Source organism: Periplaneta americana, chromosome 11 (assembly GCF_040183065.1).
Source record: "Periplaneta americana isolate PAMFEO1 chromosome 11, P.americana_PAMFEO1_priV1, whole genome shotgun sequence".
In the NCBI taxonomy this organism is placed as follows: domain Eukaryota; kingdom Metazoa; phylum Arthropoda; class Insecta; order Blattodea; family Blattidae; genus Periplaneta; species Periplaneta americana.
In genome coordinates, this window is record NC_091127.1 from 44,942,268 (window position 1) to 44,962,207 (window position 19,940).

Here is a 19,940-nt window from a genome sequence, read left to right on the forward strand (position 1 = left end):
TGTACAGACGCTTACCTCACAATGGTGATGAGGACCGTAAAAGCATTCATTTGTGTAACTCTCCGTTTGATTGGTATTGGTCAATACACTTCTTTAAAAATGTACATGAGGATTCTCTATAAAATGCATGAAACAGCATGGAGCAGAGCAATAAGCACAACACGCAGAAGCAACTCCTGAACAATCTTCTGAACCACACTCCAGTGCTTAAAAATCAAATGCTACATGAATTAAATTTTTGAAGTCAGAGACTTGTTCACGATTCACGTAACCAGCTGACTGCCAGGAATACTGAAGCATAGGGCGGTATACTTGAGCAGACAACTGGTTATGAACAATAGAGTGCATTTTTATTATAAACACTCGATTTCCCAAGTTAAGTTCTGGATTCTCAGCAAGAGTCCTTAAGCAATATGTTATCCTCCGAGCATATATTTTGTATTGTCTAAGGAAATATATATTCAGGGCTGGATATATTTAGTTTTTTTAGGTGGAATGATCATACATTCCACGTCCTAGCGTTGGAATGATTCATTTATTAAGGTTGCGTCCTTGTGCGCATTCAATGACTCACATAACAGTGTACATTTTTGATTAGCTGCAATATTTTCAGACAGAACATTGGAGAAAAATGTTCTTAAATGGGCTCTAGACATTTTACCACTCGCACTAGCTTCTAGGCTAGGCTAGGCTTACGGGTAAAGTGTCCCATCCCCTTAATTTGTACAGTGCTCTCCCCACCCCTCAACTTGTACAGTGCTCTAACAGACAAACCACACATTACACAAACGAATGCTTTTGGGAGCTTTACAGAGATGTATATATGGGCCTGTATTCAAATTTTGGATACGAAATTCCTGTTCGAGCCGAAACCCTTCCCTTGTTAGTATAATCTCCTCTTCTGCTAATAACGCCACATCACCACGAAATCGTATGCTCTTTATTCATTTTTCTCTTACTATAACGCCTCCATGTTCTGAAAACAGTTCTTCACTAAATCCTCTGAGTTGATGTTGAATAGGGTAGGTGATAAAGGGCGTCCTTGTCGTACCCCTCTCCCTATTCCACTTCCTTCTAACATTTCCTCTCCTGTATAGCCTATATAAATAAGATCGTTAGCAACGATATAGGATTGAATATGCTAACACAAAATCTGGTAAATGATCAATGCGAGATTTTGGTAGTCATATTTTGTGATAGCACGTGATTCTCTTCCTTTAATATTTTTGTTCTTACAGAAAAATGTTGTTTTCTGGAGTTACGAGGTTTTGGAATAACAGCGAAGATATTCGTAACCATTTTTTTTCTGTATTTAGGGATGGAAAATACTTTTATCGACTTGAATACATCCAAAATATAATTTTTAAACATAATATAAATAATGCGGACCTCTGGAGAAAAATGAAGGAAGAGACTAGTGAAGTGCTTTGTATGGAGTGTGACGTGTGGGCCAGAAACATAGACTTTACGACGACGTGAAGGGAAGCGAATTGAAGCATTTGAAATGTGAATATGGGGAAGAATGGAACGTGTGAAGTAGACAGACAGAATCTATACTAATAATAAATCTGTAGCCGAAATTTTTCTGGTAATTTTCGATTTTCCAAAAATAATTGGTCCTAACATATATAATTAACCACCCTGAAACCGAAAATCGCTTTTTTGAAATTTTTGTTTGTATGTCTGTCTGTCTGTCTGTCTGTATGTTTGTTTTACCTTTCACGCGATAATGGCTGAACCGATTTCAATGAAAATTGGAATATAAATTAAGTTCGTTGTAACTTAGATTTTAGGCTCTATGACATTCAAAATACGTTATTTAAAAGGGGGTTATAAGGTGGCCTGAATTAAATAAATCGACATATCTCGCTTATTCTTAATTTTTGTGAAAAATGTTACATAACGTTTCTTTAAAACTCATTTCCGATAAGTTTTATTCCTTGAAAAATTTTGATAGGACTGATATTTAATGAGATAAATGAGTTTTAAAATTAAAATAACTGCCATCTAAGGCCGTGTAATGAATTAAAAAAACAAATGACTTCGTCTATAAGGGGCCTTGGACATCAACAATCGAAAGCTATGAAAGATAGCCTACAGAGAATGTTTCTGTGTTTGTATGAAGTAATATCGGAAGCTAAATTAACCGATTTGTATAATTAATTATTATTTCACCATCGTAAAGTGTAGTTTCTCTAGCTGGACATAATGCTATACTGTTATTACACTAACTTCTGATATAGTATAATGTAATATAATATAATATAATATAATATAATATAATATAATATAATATAATATAATATAATATAATATAATGTAATATTATATAATATAATTTAAGTATTTGAAGGGTTCAGAACGATAGTGGGCCAAGCGCCATTTACTGAATACGTAGAAAACAAGGGTTAAAATTAAGTTATTACCATACAATTCAATGGAAACCTAAAGAAGTAAAATAAAATGTACACATTAAATCTAAATGATGTCAATCGTCATTAAACTATGGTTGCATGTAATAAAAATTAAGAAACATGATAAAGGAATTTTCATTGCACCAAATGAGTGTCTCTGGACCAAAATGATCGCATTTTAATTATTTGGATGCAATTTAAATTAAGTAACATATTAAACGATTTATCCTTCTATGAAACACGAATGTTCCTGGATCAAATGTCCTATTTTAATTATGTAATTACTTTTTGTATTTATTTCTAACGGGTGCAGCGGAACACACGGGTACGGCTAGTGAGAAATAAAGCTGTGTTGGAAAGAGTGGTGAAGAAAGAATAATGCTCAAACTAATCAGGAAGGGAAAAGGGAATTAGTTGGGTCACTGGCTGAGAAGAAAGTGTCCACTGAAGAATGCACTATAAGGAACTAGAGAATAATGAGGGACAAAAGAAGATATCAGATAATAGACGACATTAAGATATACGGATCACATGAGGAGACAAAGAGGAAGGCAAAAAACAGGAAAGATTGGAAAAAGCTGAATTTGTAGTGAAAGACCTGCCCTTGGGCAGAACAGTATGAATGAATGAATGTATACAAACTAGACGAAGACCATTGTTATCAGAAGACAAATAAAGAAGGTAAAAGTGCGAATTCGAAATGAAGCAGTGGAACATGTGGACAGCTTCAAATACTTGGAGTGTACTATAAGTAGTAAAATGAGCTGCTGCCAGGAAGTCAAAAGGAGGAATAGCAGTAGCAAAGGAAGTTTTTAATAGAAAAAAGCATCATTTGCGAACCTCTGGGAATGGAACTGAGGAAGATATTAGTGAAGTGCTTTGTGTGAAGTGTGGCTTTGTATGGACAGAAACATGGACGTTACGACGAAGTGAAGAGAAGCGAATAGAACCATTTGAAATGTGGATATGGAAAAAACTGGAGTGAGTGAAATGGATAGACAGAATAAGAACTGAAGCTGTGTTGGAAAGAATGTGTGAAGAAAGAATGATGTTGAAACTGATCTGGAAGAGAAGCAGGAATTAGCTGGGTTACTGGCTAAGAAGAAACTGTCTACTGAGAAATGCACTGGAAGGAATGGTGAACGGAAGAAACGTTCGGTGAAGAACAAGCTATCAGATGATAGACAATATTAAGATACATGGATCGAATGAGGAGAGTAAGAGGAAGGTGAAAAGGAGGGAAGATTGGAGAATTATGAGTTTGCAATGAAAGACCTGCCGTTGAGCAGACAATTATGAAAGAATTAATTTTTTCCTATATAGTCTATTTATTATAATGAGAAAGTAATAAACATTAAATGAATTGGAAATTAAATATATCTGGAATATTGTCCCGATATTGTAACGTCTTGTAACAATCTTCAACTAAACCTGGTTACTGGATTTTCTTTTCCTGAAGATACACAAGATTGCATGTCTGGATACCGGCTAGGGGAAAAATATCTTCCTTAACTGAAATAAATGTTTTCTACTTGAGCGACCATGTGTACACAGGTCTTCAGTAGAGACGAGAGAGAGGAGATTGATTTTTTCATCTAAGATCGTGTGCTAGAAGCTGACCATGTGCACAGGGATATTCCGCCTCAATAAAGCTGGCCAGCTTCCTACCAGGGCTTAAATTTCTAGTATACGTCTGAACTGATAGCCTGGTTTCTGTTGTTGACATTATTATGGAAATTATAGGAAGATTTAGTTAATACTTTTCCATCGAAATGCTAACAAATATTTTATGGTTTGAAGTGCGAGTAATACATTATATTCAGATTTTAATTAAAGGATCCCATGGCGCTACGGAAACAGAAAAAGTAAATATGTTTTTTTATGTAAAAATTGCTTTAAAAAAACTGGAAGTTAGAACTTATAAAACAAGCCTACATTCCCAGTTGTTCTGTGTTTGAGAAATTTGGACTCTCACTTTGCGAGAGGAACAAAGTGTTTGAGAATAACGTTCTTGGAAAAATATTTTAGAATAAGATAGCTGAAGCTACAGGAGAATGGAGAAAGTTACACAATCAGAACTGCACGCATTGCATTCTTCACCCAACATAAATTAAGAACATTAAATCCAGACGTTTGAATTGGGCGGGAGATGTAGTACGTATGGATGGATTCAGAAATGCATATAGAGTGTTAGTTGGAAGATCTGAGGAAAATACTTTATGGGAGGCCGAGACATGGATTGGAGGATAATATTAAGATGGCTTTAATGGAGGTGAAAAATGATGGCTAGTGACTGGATTAATTTTGCTCAGGATGGCGGACTTATGTGTGGGTGGTAATGAACCTCCATGTTCTCTAAAAAGCCATTATTTGTAAATAACACTAAACAACAAGAATTTTGCTCCGATGTAAAAAACAATGTCTTCCTTATGGTTTGATGTGCACTGAATCCGAAAATGCATCTCATTTCTTCGTATCACGTAAGGTTTTTAAGATATAATATGATTTCACTTTTCGGTAAGTGCTCCCCCGAGCAAAGTCTGGTGCGGGTTGGGGGTATAAACCAAAACAAAAAATATGCATTTTTATGAGTTTATGACTTATTTCAGATTTCGTATGGTTGTTGGCATGTTATTTTGTACTTAAAATAAATAGACTGATATTGGTCCCTTCTATTAAGTAAGTATCGTAACAGTTCAAAGTGAAGTCTGTGCAATGAACAAACAAGGGTGTGGTTTTCAGTATTTAAAAGAAAAGTTTACCTGTTTGATTGAAGGCAAATTAAAAGAGGACATTTTCATCGGTTCACAAATTCACAAAGTTATGGCTGATCCTTTATTTGAGGAAAAACTTTCCGTTACAGGAAGAATGGCAGGCCGAGCTTTCAAAGACTTTTACTCGAATTTCCTGGGGGAAATTCTAGGTTAGAAAACTGCATAGAAGTTGTTATGGAAACCATGTTAAGTGCATATGACAAAATGGAGTGTAATATGTCTCTCAAAATATACTTTTTACATTCTCATTTGGATTTATTGCCTCCTATCTGTGAAGCGGTAAGGGACGAGCATGGGGAAAGATTTCATCAAGAAATATCTGAAATGGAAAGGCGACATAAAGGAAGATCATCATCCATCATGCTTGCAGAATATTGTTGGTTCCGTGTAAAATACAGTCTCGGATCTAGTTATAAACAGAAGTCATCCAGAAAATTATTTTAAACGTAAGTTCAAATTCCGGGATATTTCTCATAATACGCATGAAATATTTTTATTGTCGTTGTGTTTTAAACTATGTAACATCATTTTTGTATCCAGTACACATTTTTTCAAGTATTGTGAGGAATTTTGAATTCTTAGTGTGTTGTAATTTTATCAGTGGCAGTGAAAAATTAAAAACAAATAAGTTTACTCATAAATTTATTCAATTCATTTTCTCCGGAAATGGTACGTGATGGAGCAATTTGGATTTTAAATTCAGATTTAGGGCACACATATTAGTAATATTCACCTATTTTTATTTCGGAGCAAGACAAAAAGTAAAAATTTGTTGTTCAGTGAAATTAGTAAATAATAATGTCCCAATACATAATAGTTGAAACATAGTCGAAGAAACAGACCTGAACTTCGTCTTACAGATGTTAGTGTTTTTACTTTTAAATGCGCCAGTGCTTGTTAAACGTGTAGACATTTCAAAGGACAATTTACTCGCGTTTAGTAATTGTTCACTTTGAATTCCAATAACCCGTAGCGTCTTCACGCGCATTCAGGGTAATTCGTTCTGCGAGTCACTGTCATGGGCAGCAAGGACGCAATTCTTTCTTACAAGGCAGCTCTTTTTGCCATCATGATTCGCTTGGCATTACAAGTCGCACATTAATCATTGTATCACTCTGAAGAATAGAAGAACAAAATTTCACATCTCCAGGACTACCGAAACGACCTCCTAAAAATTCTGTAAGGAATCCTTTGTACAGCTTCAAGGTTTAAAAAAGCAATATTAATGATTTCGATTTATCTTCTAATGAAGAAGCTATCTTAATAATTATCACTGCTTCAAGGATTTAATTCTAGTTCTTTTTTACTTATCTTTAGCCTAAAACTGTTAAAAGAACTAGTTATACTCTTGGATAAATGATGCCAAGATGTCGGATTGCACACCCATATTAGTAATTCCTTGAGTTGCAACTATTAATATATGTACATCTATTAATAAACATGTTATATTTAAAAGCATTCATTTCTATTTTAGTGTGGACTTGTTTACTAAGTTATACAGGATGGGGAGGAGGGTATAACTGCATTAATTTTAAGAACAGAATCACATGTAATTTTGGTATTTCAATAACAGTTTAACCGAAAAAAAATATAATTTGTGTCTGAAGTTTGAATCCCATTTATTTTAGAACTATTGCGTATTGAGACGTATGAGTGGTAAGATATCAACGTGAAGAACAAGCCGAAAAAAATATTCCTTTGTCATTTCTTCGAAAAATATTTCATTTATGTAATATCGTACAAAATTAACTAATTGAAACGCATTTACAGTGTGACGGGACCTTCAGCGAAATCTGGCATCGCTGCACTTAAGGGGTTAGGTACAGCCCCTGACAGATTGCCCATTCCCATGTTAAAATCGGTTTCACTTTGAAGAGAAGAAGCGCCAGGATCGCCACCCGTCCGCCGTGAACGAACACGAGATGGCAGTACAGTCGCTAATGCAATTCAAATGGGAGTTATGACGTGACTCCGTATGTAACAACTAGCCCTTCGTTACTCGCGTTAAATTTCGTAACACCAGTACTCACCTGGATTACAATGGTAATCCACATTTGTTTTTGTTTACAGACAAGGTTTAAACATTGCAATTAGATTTAAATGTTAAGAAATATATTGTTTTCAGTTATTACAGTAATGAGAATGAATATGCTACGCATAACGGAACGTATTAAATATAAATATTAATAATGAAATATATTCTAGTACACAAATTGCATTCAAGTGACATGTTTGCATAATATTTCCACACTGGATGTGTCTCTGAGTCATAATTTATTGTTGCACCATAGTTATGAGTTAGTTCACTATCATCATAATTATGTAGGATATCTAGCATTGTTGCTCACTCGATGTTTGAAGGTCACTGAACTCTTGATGTAATCTTTCCCGCAGGAAACACAAGTTCACTACTGCTGACCTTTCTTACGTCATATTTGATAACTAAATACCTCACTCAGGGGCGTAGCAGTGAAAAAAAATTCAGGGATGTAACAATCATTCTCACTTTACTTGTAATATTTTACAGAAGTTTTTGTGTATTGTAAGAAGGGTATTGATGCACATTCATTTTTATGTTTGCTGTTCGTACTTTACACACGTGAGTCTAATCTACATCTGAATCAATTATCTGAGTAGACCTATGCATTTCTTCTACACAGTTCAAACAAATTACATCTGAATGAGTAGGAAAAATTCTCTTCAAGCACTGGAAACAAGATTGTCTTGTGCTCTTGTTTCTTATTCTACCACACATGTAGCACCTATCAATACCTTCTGGCCGTGTTCCTTCTTGACTTGTTTGTGGAATGCCTAAAAGTTGCTCTCCTCTTCTCTTTAGTTCTCTTGAAATTGTCTGTTGGGTGATACGCTCGAAAATTAGTGGCTTCATTAGGTCCAGAGCAAGGGTTTTTAGGAAGTTTTTCCGTAGATTTTTTTTTTTTTTTTTTTTTGCAGAATAAACAACAAGAGCATTGACACCTGCTATGTTTAGTAAGTCAAAGAAAATAGTCAGAGGTCAGCGGCGTGAATTTCTGCTTACATCATAGTCTGAGCATAACTGGTTCAGGACATCCATAGCACATTTAGTTATATTATAGAACGATATTATTTCAGGTTTCTGGCTTCCTCCCGTTTCCTCATGCATTGCTTTATCATAATGCATGGTTGATAATGCTAACACTGTTTTTTTTTCTTTGGCACATACGAAATAATTGTGCAGCTTTCATTGAATCCAAACAATGTACTGTTAACTTTCCTGTCTTGAGTAGTTGTGAAATGGGGAGAGATTTCTCTTTTGTTCTTTTCAAGGTTCCTACAAGTGTAATTTTGTCATTTTCTAGAAGATCTAAACACAGAGAATGCTTGTGAACCAGTTATCGGTGGTCACATTTCTTCCTGTTCCTTTGATGGGATGAACCAGACTCTTCATCACTGCATGTACACTGTTACTTTGGTGAAATGGATCATCTGGTTGAATAACAGCATACATTTCCAAGTTATGAGTGTAATATGTTTTCACATCCACCATAGCAAAAATTTTGATCCCATATTTTGCTGGTTCAGTAGGTATATACACTTTCATGGGACATCGTCCTCTCAATGCAACCAACTGCTCGTATATAGTTACATATTCGCTTGGAATGTAGCACCTTTGTGAATTCTGAACAAATAACTCGAACACTTCACGTACATCAGCCAGTTTATCAATTTCTTTCCTTTCCTGCCTGTTATGAATGTTAACAAAGCGTAGACATCGTAACAAAAATTGGAATCTATTGTAGGTCATAGTCAGGTAAATTGACTCTATACCTGTGGCATGTTTATCCCATAGTTCTCTTACGTTCAGTCTTCCCGATTTCAAAGCGCCATCAAGATACAAAATACCCAAGAGTGCTCGAATTTCAACGTCATTTGTAAATTTGCAATCTCTGTCACGTCCGTAATTACGCTTCACTTTTTCAATATAAATATTGGTACACCTTACTATAACATTGATTATTGTCTGATCAATAAAGCAGTCAAAACACACTGTGTGTGTCCGCGCATTTTTTGCAGCTCTTTTAGGGCTCGATAAATGAATCACTACATTTTGTGCTCTTCTACTGGTTCTTTCTGCCAAATTGTCGTGTTGTCTCTGTCCGTATAGCAGTTTCCATCATTTATAGACATTAGTCTTTTATCATCATCACCATTATCATCATCCTCCTCCTCCTCATTGTCTTGTTCTGAATTAGAATCGTGAACTTCATTCAAAAGATCTTCTCTGTTGCTTTCATCATCACTTTCATTTTCAATGCCATCATCCAGATCTTCATCTAGCCACTTGCAAATATTGCTTGTATTTTCCGTACCCATTGCTGCCAACTACAAAGAGGATGGAACGATATCACACATTTTCTTCATAAAGTTACTGCATTGTATCACTCAAAACCATATAAACACAATTTCACTTATCTGATAAAGTCAGTACTCGTGTGGATTACAATGGTAATCCACTCGGAAAAATTGTGTATCACTTGATAAAACTCCGTATAACTTTGGAAAGCGTTGCGAGGTCTAAACACCAGTAATGCCTCACTTAGACTGTGACGAGAAATTGCATTGACGCTCAACTACGCAGTGCTGCAGGTGGTGACGTAATACAGGATTAAATATCAATGGATTACTATTGTAATCCACGCGAGTACTGAAGGGCTAGATGGCACTATAGTAAACTTGACAAAAGTTGTTACCGTCGAAGCCTATAACGCCGAGCAATTTGGGTATATATGATCTAGGGTACAGCTTACAGCAGTAATTTTTTTGGAAATAGGCCTATTCAACTTTTTTTTCCCTCCATTACTGTATCTTGTACAATAATAAAAATTGGTATGCGTAAAACACTGTCCTTCTGCTATACGAAAAAAAAATTACTATTAAAAAATTATATTTATTTTTTCAAGATTCAAAATGGTGGCAGTTCACTGTGTAGTGATGAAACGTTTCCCTCATAACTCATAAACTTGTTAACTTTTTCATGTTCTCTCTCTTTCATTTTATTATTGAAACTAATGTTTACAATATCATGTTCTTTCTACTACATTCCTTAATAAATAATATTATTTTTATTTTGTGTTAGAAGAAAATACTGATATTTGACCACTTTTAAATGAATTTATATTTTATCAGGTAATCTATTGAAGGTAGAGAAGTGCTCTTGCATCATATTGCAGATATGACGTGCATAAATAAACACAAAAAATTGGATCACAGAATGTTGGATAGTTTTTTAATATTTTTAATCGTAAATATATATATATATATATATATATATATATATATATATATATATATATATATCTTTTTTTATTGCATATAGCAGAAGGACAGTATTTTACACATACTAATTATGATTATTGTATAAGACACAGTAATGGAGGAAAGAAAATGTTGAATATTTCCAAAATTTTACTGCTGTAACTGTACCTAACCCCATAAGGGTTGCTCGAGAAGTTTAAACTATCTGCTTCCTTACGTTGTACCTCAGCGGTAGCAAGTCTTATGCCAGTTTTTTCGTAGAATTCTAAAGGTGAAGTCAGTTAAGGACAATGCCAAAATTTACTAATCGTGAGTACCTATATATGGTTTTAAGAAGATAGAATTCCCATGAATCCGTGAGGCTTTATCAGATGAGATTTCCTAACAGAAGAATGCCAAATACGAGAAAGTTTGTTGGTGTGGCATAACCAGTGTTAGAGACTGGATGTATGATTTCAGCCTGTATAAATGGAGGACCGAGATTGTTACCCTACCTTTGTGTTTTATAAAATTCATTTTATTTTCATATTTGTTCTCCACAGAATTGGTTACTGCCAAAATTCAAGTGCAACTTGTTTTTTTTCTTGTAGTGTAATCCAGCTGATAGTATGCATTTGTTGATATTATTTATTTTTTTAATTCACAACCTCTTAATAAAATAGGCCTATCTTTAAATATTCCGTTCTGCAAAGCAAAGTCAAAAGACAAAGTCGCATTTGTGGAGGTGTATTAAATTCTACAATTTGGAATTTCTCGTTAGAGATCTTTCCTTGTCCTAGGGTAGTGATCGACAGATATTTGTCATCACACTTTCCCTAGTTGAAGGGGCGAACTGAAGGGAATTCGATAACCTAGTTTCCAGCATTCCACGTCGTATGCAAGAATGTCTACAAGTTTGTGAAGGCCACACACATTATTGACTTGACTGAAGATGTGGTTTTGTTTTTTTTTGTAAAATCAGTGAGATTTGGATTTTTTCTGTAAATTAATATAGTTTTTTTTTTTCGTTATGTGTGTAAGAAGTTTAAAATTTTATTTTGTTTTTTTTTTCTGTAAACAATCGACATGTAATAGAAATGCATAAAAATTTGTGGCACATCTCATTAAGAAAAAAATTCTGTAATAATGGAAAACATTTTTTGACCTGTCTACATACTCCTAAGTCGCTACCACGCTAATTCCTCTCTTGGACACTCTAATAAAAATTTAAACACTACAAAATATACTACAGTGGAAGCTCTTAAGTTTGACAGAAATCAAGTTCGACATCCTATAGTTCGACTGCTTACGTAGGAGAATTAGACACACCACTATACGGGCACTAGGAAATGGTTTTGCCATTTGAATGGGAATTGGTTCTGTGTCTTGTAGTGATACTTTTGTTAGAGAAAAACAGATTGTTTTATTGATTAGGACATCCATATTTGTCACTGATTTTAAATTAATGAACTCTTCTTTTTCTCTTTGAGAATTGTGCTTATTGATTAGGACATCCATATTTGTCACTGATTTTAAATTAATGAACTCTTCTTTTTCTCTTTGAGAATTGTGCCGTTTGTGAGACGGAACTGTCGAAACCCACTGTGGTACTAGAAGCGTATACACAAGTCTCGGGGCGGCAGGAAATGCAGTACAGTACTGTATTCGTTGATGGATAACCAATAAGAATTTGTATCCATTTCACCTGCCACACCCACTATCCTTATTGGACTGAACTTTCAATTCTGTTCAGTCGAACTTAGGAGAGTCCACTGTATTTCTGTCCATTAGCTAAATTCATGTTTCATTCCAAGTAAGTCTAGGTCTATAAGTTATATCTTATTTAATTACACTTAGCACCTGGGTATAGTGTTGAATTGGAATCACAACGCAACACAACTGAATTATGTATTGACATTAATATAAATACCGGTATTACTAATTAATTATTGATTACTTTCAAATTTCACAAGCCTAGGTAGTACTTCCACTTCATCAGATTCCTTCTATTGCAAACCAAAATTATTACTGCCAACATAACAGTTAGAAAATAACTGCCAGTTGCAGTATTTGTCAGTACTTGAAATTCGAAACGAAGTTGGTAAAAGAAAATTCAACCTGAGAGCTAGAAAATCAATATAATACACTAGCATATGTAGTAATAGAGGAAAAATGGTTAGGTTTCACTATTGAAGTATTAAATAAGCTGTTAGGACTATAGGCGTATACAATACCACGGAAATATTAATCGAAGCAATATATGAGACAAATGGAAAAACAAGTTTACCTAGGGATGTACATTATCACCAGCTAATTTATCTCAACCGTAAATGAATGGATACAAAATTTTGTACCTCGGGATAAATATAAATAATACATTTTAGGCACTGTGTTTTTTCTGATAACTAAATTGTTTTGAGTGGTTCTTAAGATAAATCAGATACTGTAGTTTATCAACAGTAATCTCATTAGAGGCTTTGATTTATCTAGAGAAAATCAAAACTCGAGTGGGATTTAATTGACTATTACCGATTAGAAGAAAGTATATAAAGATTAAAAGTAACAAAGTACTCCAATACAATAAAATATTAATTGACTTACAAAAATACAAGTAACAAAGTACTCCAATACAATAAAATATTAATTGACTCACAAAAATACAACTGTCTTCAAATGTATTATTGTACCATCTCAACATTACACTAGATGGCAGTAGCTGTTTTCTTGTCATCAGTTGTGCCAACTATGGAATCTTCATTGAACTATGTGGACGATTACTAGTCAAGAAGGCTTTGTTGATTCAGTTTCATTTTTATTAAAACATTTGCATTCCACTTCAATCATTCGGATCCCAGTAATCAACGTTACTTGACAGATGATTTTCAATAAATCTTAGTATTAAACAATCTCTGATACGTGACTATCTATAATATCATATAGCAGAAGCTATAATAAACATAACCTAAATAATATAAACAAGTGTTAGAAAAGTTTTAATTAGGGATGATGAAAGAAACAAGAAACGTTTTAATTAACGATGATGAAATAACAAGTGAACATGAATAATTTTAAAAGAAACAATTATTGAAAGTACAATTTTCAAATTTGAATGTTTTAGTGGTTGGTGGTTCAGTTGATGTTATATTGGACGTGTGCGTAAAAGAAGTGAACTCGTTGATGTACATGGTGTATCCCTCAACTTATTCAGGATTTCCGAATGTGCTCTTCATATATGACCAGTGATCTTTATTAATTCTTGTTCTTGAATGCCAATGCGAGTCATATTTGAAAGTGCTGTGCGTCGACTGTAGTAGTTTGTAATTTTCTGTTTTTTGACGTCCAGACCAGTGCAGTTTGAAATGTTGGCAAACAAAGAAACAAATGAAAGGGTAGTGATAATAATAAACAAATGCTAGGGACACGATAAAATTAAACAAATGCTAGGGACGCGATAAAATTTTGCGATAAGCAGCCATGATTGGTTGAAAGACGTCCTTTCGTACCGTTTTATTGGTCAAAAGTAGTGTGACGTAGTAAAAGTGTAATAGTCATGTTAAAAATATAAGATAAAACACAACCTTAAAATTTCCAAGAACCAAAACTATGGTATATATTATTTTAATGTACCGAAGTACATATGATATATCCATGCAGATAATCTGCGTCATCATTACTCTTTCATCGTAGAAAACTATGGTATTTGTTTTTTTTAATAAGTTGGCAGTGATCGACATCAGCGGATAATGCAAGAAGAAGAAGTAGGAATATTTATATGAACATTATCGATGGCTACTAACATTTAATAGCTTTAGATGTCGTAAATTTTATGCGACTTATCTTAAAATTAATATAGTCATTGATATTTCAGTTTGCATAATGAGAGATGTTTTGAACATCTGCGTGTACATGTTTTGAATTAAACAAATACTTGATATGCAGCGTTTTCAAGGATAGGATGTAATTTGGATATTTTGCGAGCGAACCTTGAACATGGATCGAAGATGACTTCATCATCGGGAGACACGAAGTAAACAGTTTACCTTTGATTGCTCACAGAAAATAACATAATATTAACAAAAAAATCTTGATCTCTTATTATGATTATGATGATGATTATTATTATTATTATTATTATTATTATTATTATTATTATTATTATTATTATTATTATTTCACTGATCCTATGCCCACACTATAACGAAGATAGTCATATGTATTTACATATTTATTATTGTAATTATTAATACATAACATAATTTCTTATAGACTGTTGACAGCTTCAAATACATGGGATGTACTATAAGTAGTAGGTCAATATGAGCTGCTGCCAGAAAGTGAAAAAGAGGATAGCAATGGCAAAGAAAGCTTTTAATATGAAAGTTAGTATTTTCTGTGCTCGTTTGTGTGGACCATGGCAACGACGAAGTGAAGAGAATCTGCTAGGCATCTGAAATGTGGATATGGAGGAGAATGGGGTGTGTGAAATGGACAGAGAAAACAAAAATAGAGCTGTATTAGAAAGAGTGGGTGAAGAAAGAACAATGCTGAAACTGATCAGGAAGAGAAAAATGAATTGAATGTGTCATTGTCTATGAAGAAACTGCTTACTGAAGGATGCCTTGAAGGAATGGTGAACGAGAGAAAGTTCGGAGTAGAAGAAGAAGGCGGAAAAAGAGGGAATTTTGGAGAAAGCTGTGTTAGCAGTCAAGGAGCTGCGTTTGGGCAGAAAACCATAACCTAAATGAATTAATTACTAGGTGAGAATTCTATAGACCACGGATCCATTCTGCTTCCCTCAGAAAATTTACGGCCAATAGCATGTCCATTTTCAGCAATACACACGCCATATCATCGACAAACCTTATACACTTTATTCTTCATCCTCCTAATATTACTCTTCCCATATTATGGAAACAATTAACACATTTCTTTTTGTTTTTAATGAATGTGGTACAGCAGCCTCACTAGCCAATCTACTATCTGTAACACTGGCTCTTAATCTTGATTTAATTCATTTTATAGTAGATTTTCGGTGACACGCGACAGTGTGGCGCGTTGCAAGATATACTTTAACGATTTTCGCAATTATTCAATTTAAATTCATGTCTAAACGGTGTGATATGCAAAAAAAAAAAAAAAAAAAAAAAAAAAATTCAACGCAAGATATTAGCGGTTCAGACTATTTTTACCCATCTGCTTGTAGTATAGCATTCAGCCATTTCTCTGGAGCCATTACCGCAATAGAGCGCTGCAAACATTAGGCAAAGACAATTTTATTTCCTGCCTAACTGTGCTTCATCGAAGGAGAACTGTAATAAAAGCTTTGTTATACTCCTGAGTCCTGACAGTACAGTATACTATATATACTTCATACATGATTATGATATGGGATGTATCTGCAAAGACTCAGAAGTGTAGTGTAATATACCTGCAGAATTTCTTCAGCATATTTTCTCATGTCAGTGATTTTTTTTTAAGTGTAAAATTATATTAAACTTCAAAAATAAAACAACAAATGTCTCCAGTAGGATACATTTAACATGCAGAATCACCTCTTAAATTTTGGTGCATCGGTCCCCTTCCACCCTGTATATATTGTATGTATGTATGTGTATATGAAGTCTATATACAACAGCATGCTCCACCACTAGTTCCTGCAGTACTACATGCCTTGGTTTACATTTGACAATACGAATATATCTATATACAATATTAACATGTCATGAATACTTCCTTGCTTACATTTAACGTTATATACTAACTAATCCTGAGCTATCTAGTTATTGTTCCTATTTACATTTCATTGAAATATACTGTTCATTGACTATAACATTGACTTAGCCTAACAAGTTATGGTTCTTATTTGCACTTACTTAAGTTATAATTGTTTCGTTGCTCATCCTAACAAGATGTGATTCCTATTTACACTTATAACACTGACTAATCCTGACAAGTTGTGATTAACTTTTACACTCATTTAAGTAATATACTGTTCATTACAATCCTCTTACGTTATTTCTATTTACACTTACATCACTAATTCTAACAAGTTGTGATTCCTATTTTATGTCTTTGTTATGTCTTTTTATTGTAGTCATATGTATGTATGTATTTATTTTAGTTGGTTATTTAACGACGCTGTATCAACTACTAGGTTATTTAGCGTCGATGAGATTGGTGATAGCGAGATGATATTTGGCGAGATGAGGCCGAGGATTCGCCATAGACTACCTTGCATTCAAATTACGGTTGGGGAAAACCTCGGAAAAAACCCAACCAGGTAATCAGCCCAAGCGGGGATCGAACCCGCGCCCGAACGCAACTTCAGACCGGCAGGCAAGCGCCTTAACCGACTGGCCACGCCGGTGGCTGTATGTATGTATGTATGTATACGATAAATTTAGATACAATTATGCAATATAATTTATAAATATTTTATAAATAATTATAGAGATACTGGTAATTAGTTTTTCAATTTAATTTTGACCACGCGACATAGCCTAATCATTTCTCAATCTGTATGTATTCTGTTTGACCAAGGTACCCGATTTTCGTTAATAACTTCTTGTTACTAAAATTTACGGAGTTTGAAATTGATTAAAAGTGTAATTTAGACATATTTCCATAATTATTTACTACTGTTGATAGTAAAATATACCTTAAATAATTTAATATTATACATTAGGTCTAATAATATAACCTTTTAATGATAATGTCTCCTAGTGATAGTTACATAAGTTTTGATCGGTTATTATATTATTTGTCTCGATTGAATTTTAAGTAATAATTTTTATAATTATTTTAAAAAGTGTGAATTGTTCTTACTTCGTTATTTACCGACACTGTACCAACTACTGGATTATTTAGCATCCATGGAATTGGTGGCGAAGATGAGGTTGAGCATTCGCCATAGATTGCCTGACATTTGCCTTACGGTTGGGAAAAGTTTCGGAAAAAAAACGCAACCAGTTAATCAGCCAAGAGGAATCGAACCCACGCCCAAGCGCAACTCCGGGTCAGCATGCAAACGCGCTACCGTCCTAACTAACGCCTATGGCCCCAAGCCCGAATTCTATATTTTGTTATTCATTCTGTTAATGCAAACTATACATTGCATAGTTTCACGTATGGCATATTTAATTTGTAATGATCTGAGTTTGTTTGAAATTATTTCATTATGTTTACTGGTAGAATATATCGCATCTGACTCAGATATTTATGTAGAAGTTTTTTTAAGTGCGTAACTGGGAGACTCACTGTTACAATGCACATAACTTGTCAGACATGATTTCTACAAGAAAGGACTTACATAATACAAATGCTTCACAATAAACATAGGCTATAATTCACCTACTACCTGATCTCTTTGATCCGTTCCGGTTTTTGCTTTTATGAACGTTGTAAACTAACACCAGTATTCCTGGCGACTCGGTCGTGCCTGGTGATATAATAATTATCAACAACGCTATTGCTTGGCATTCTTCTATATATTACATTTAATTGCTCCTAGTAAAAACACTGGTTAGTGTATTAGAAGTGGTTTCTGAGATGCATTTGTTCAGGATCCAGAATACAGAATTGAATAGAGTGATCCCAAAACGCGTTCAATCCATTTGTAAGTAAGGACTGGGCTATTTTTTTTAATCCAAGAACTGAGCTAGCTTTCGAGTGACATGAATAATAACACACACTTTTGCACAAGGATTGGCTTTGTTTTGGAAGAAAGAAGCTTAAAATATAATGAATAATGATAGAGGTCTAAAATATAATCACACAAATGTATAAATCATAAAAATGGTCAAATGGATTGAACAAGTTTTGGGATCACGTTCTTCAATTGCATAAATAGGCCTAATGAAAATGTGCAAATTTTGGATATAGTGTTCACGCTATCAAATATTGACGAAATTTGACCAACAAATGAGTCAACTACAACGAATGTAAAATTTTTTCTTCGTAGTTTTTAATCTTGTTACTAACGGCTAGCGCGTCTGGCAGCGAAACCAGGTGGCCCGGATTCGATTCCCGGTCGGGGCAAGTTACCTGGTTAAGGTTTTTTTCCGGGGTTTTCCCTCAACCAAATGTGAGCAAATGCTGGGTAACTTTCGGTGCTGGACCCCGGACTCATTTCACCGGCATTATCACCTTCATCTCATTCAGACGCTAAATAACCTAAGCTGTTGATAAAGCGTCGTAAAATAACCTACTGAAAAAAATAATCTTATTACATTTCATTTCATAATCACGAAGGTTCAGGAAAGCAGCGAGGATTTGAAATTGACCGAGTTACATCAGCAGCTTGTTTATGCGGATGGCGTGAATAGGATAAAATCTACTATCAGGGAAAACGCGAGAATTTTACTGGAAGCAAGTTAGAATTTATAAAACAGTTATGTATATTACCGGTTGTTCTGTATGGTTGTGAAACTTAGACTCTCACTTTGAGAGAGGAACTGAGGTTAATAATAATAATAATAATAATAATAATAATAATAATAATAATAATAATAACAATAAAAGCCGTAAATCCCCAGTGGGGCAAGGCCTCCTGCTTGGGCAGGGTGGCTCAAGTCTTGACCATCAGAAGAGCCGACCTGATGGTCTATTTACATTCCTAGTTCTTTGTCCACAATTTCGCTAGCACTGGTTGTTGTTGCTCCCACTCAAAGTTGGTTTACTGCGTCCTTCCACCGTGTTCTTTGGCGTCCTATTCTGGTCCACAGTCCTCCTAGCTGCAACTTGAACTCGTCCTCCCATCTAGGCCTATTCGAGAATAGGGTGCTTTGGGACTAAGGGGGATGAAGTTACAGGAGAATGGAGAAAGTTATACAACGCAGAACTGTACACATTGTATTCTTCACCTAACATAATTAGGAACATTAAATCCAGAAATTTGAGATAGGCAGGGCATGTAGCACGTATGAGTGAATCTAGAAATGCATACACAGCAAGGTCCGAAAGTCTTGTCACCCCTCTTCTTTGTATATTGATGTGCATCCATTTTGAACATGATATAGCAGATGTATGACAATGGTTGATACTTTACGTTTCAGCTTGTTTAGTGATTCAGAACATCAGTATGGGCACCATCATTGTCGCGGCACAAAATGATGCGACGCCATGTCCTGTATGAAATTTTCTGCAGCAAAGGCGGTGTGATTTCCCTTTGGGGAATAATCAAGCAGCTTGTCTCGAATCATCGATACCAGACAATTGAAGATTTAAAGCAAGCTGTTAGGAAGGCATTCAGGGAAATCACAACGCCTTTGCTGCGGAAAATTTCACACAGGTCATGGCACCGCATCATTTTGTGCCACGACAATGATGGTCCCATACTGATGTTCTGGATGATTAAACAAGCTGGAACGTAAAGTATTAACCATTGTAATACATCTGCTATGACATGTTCAAAATGGATGTACATCAACATACACATAAGGGGAGGGGGTGACAAGACTTTCGGACCTTAAAAGAA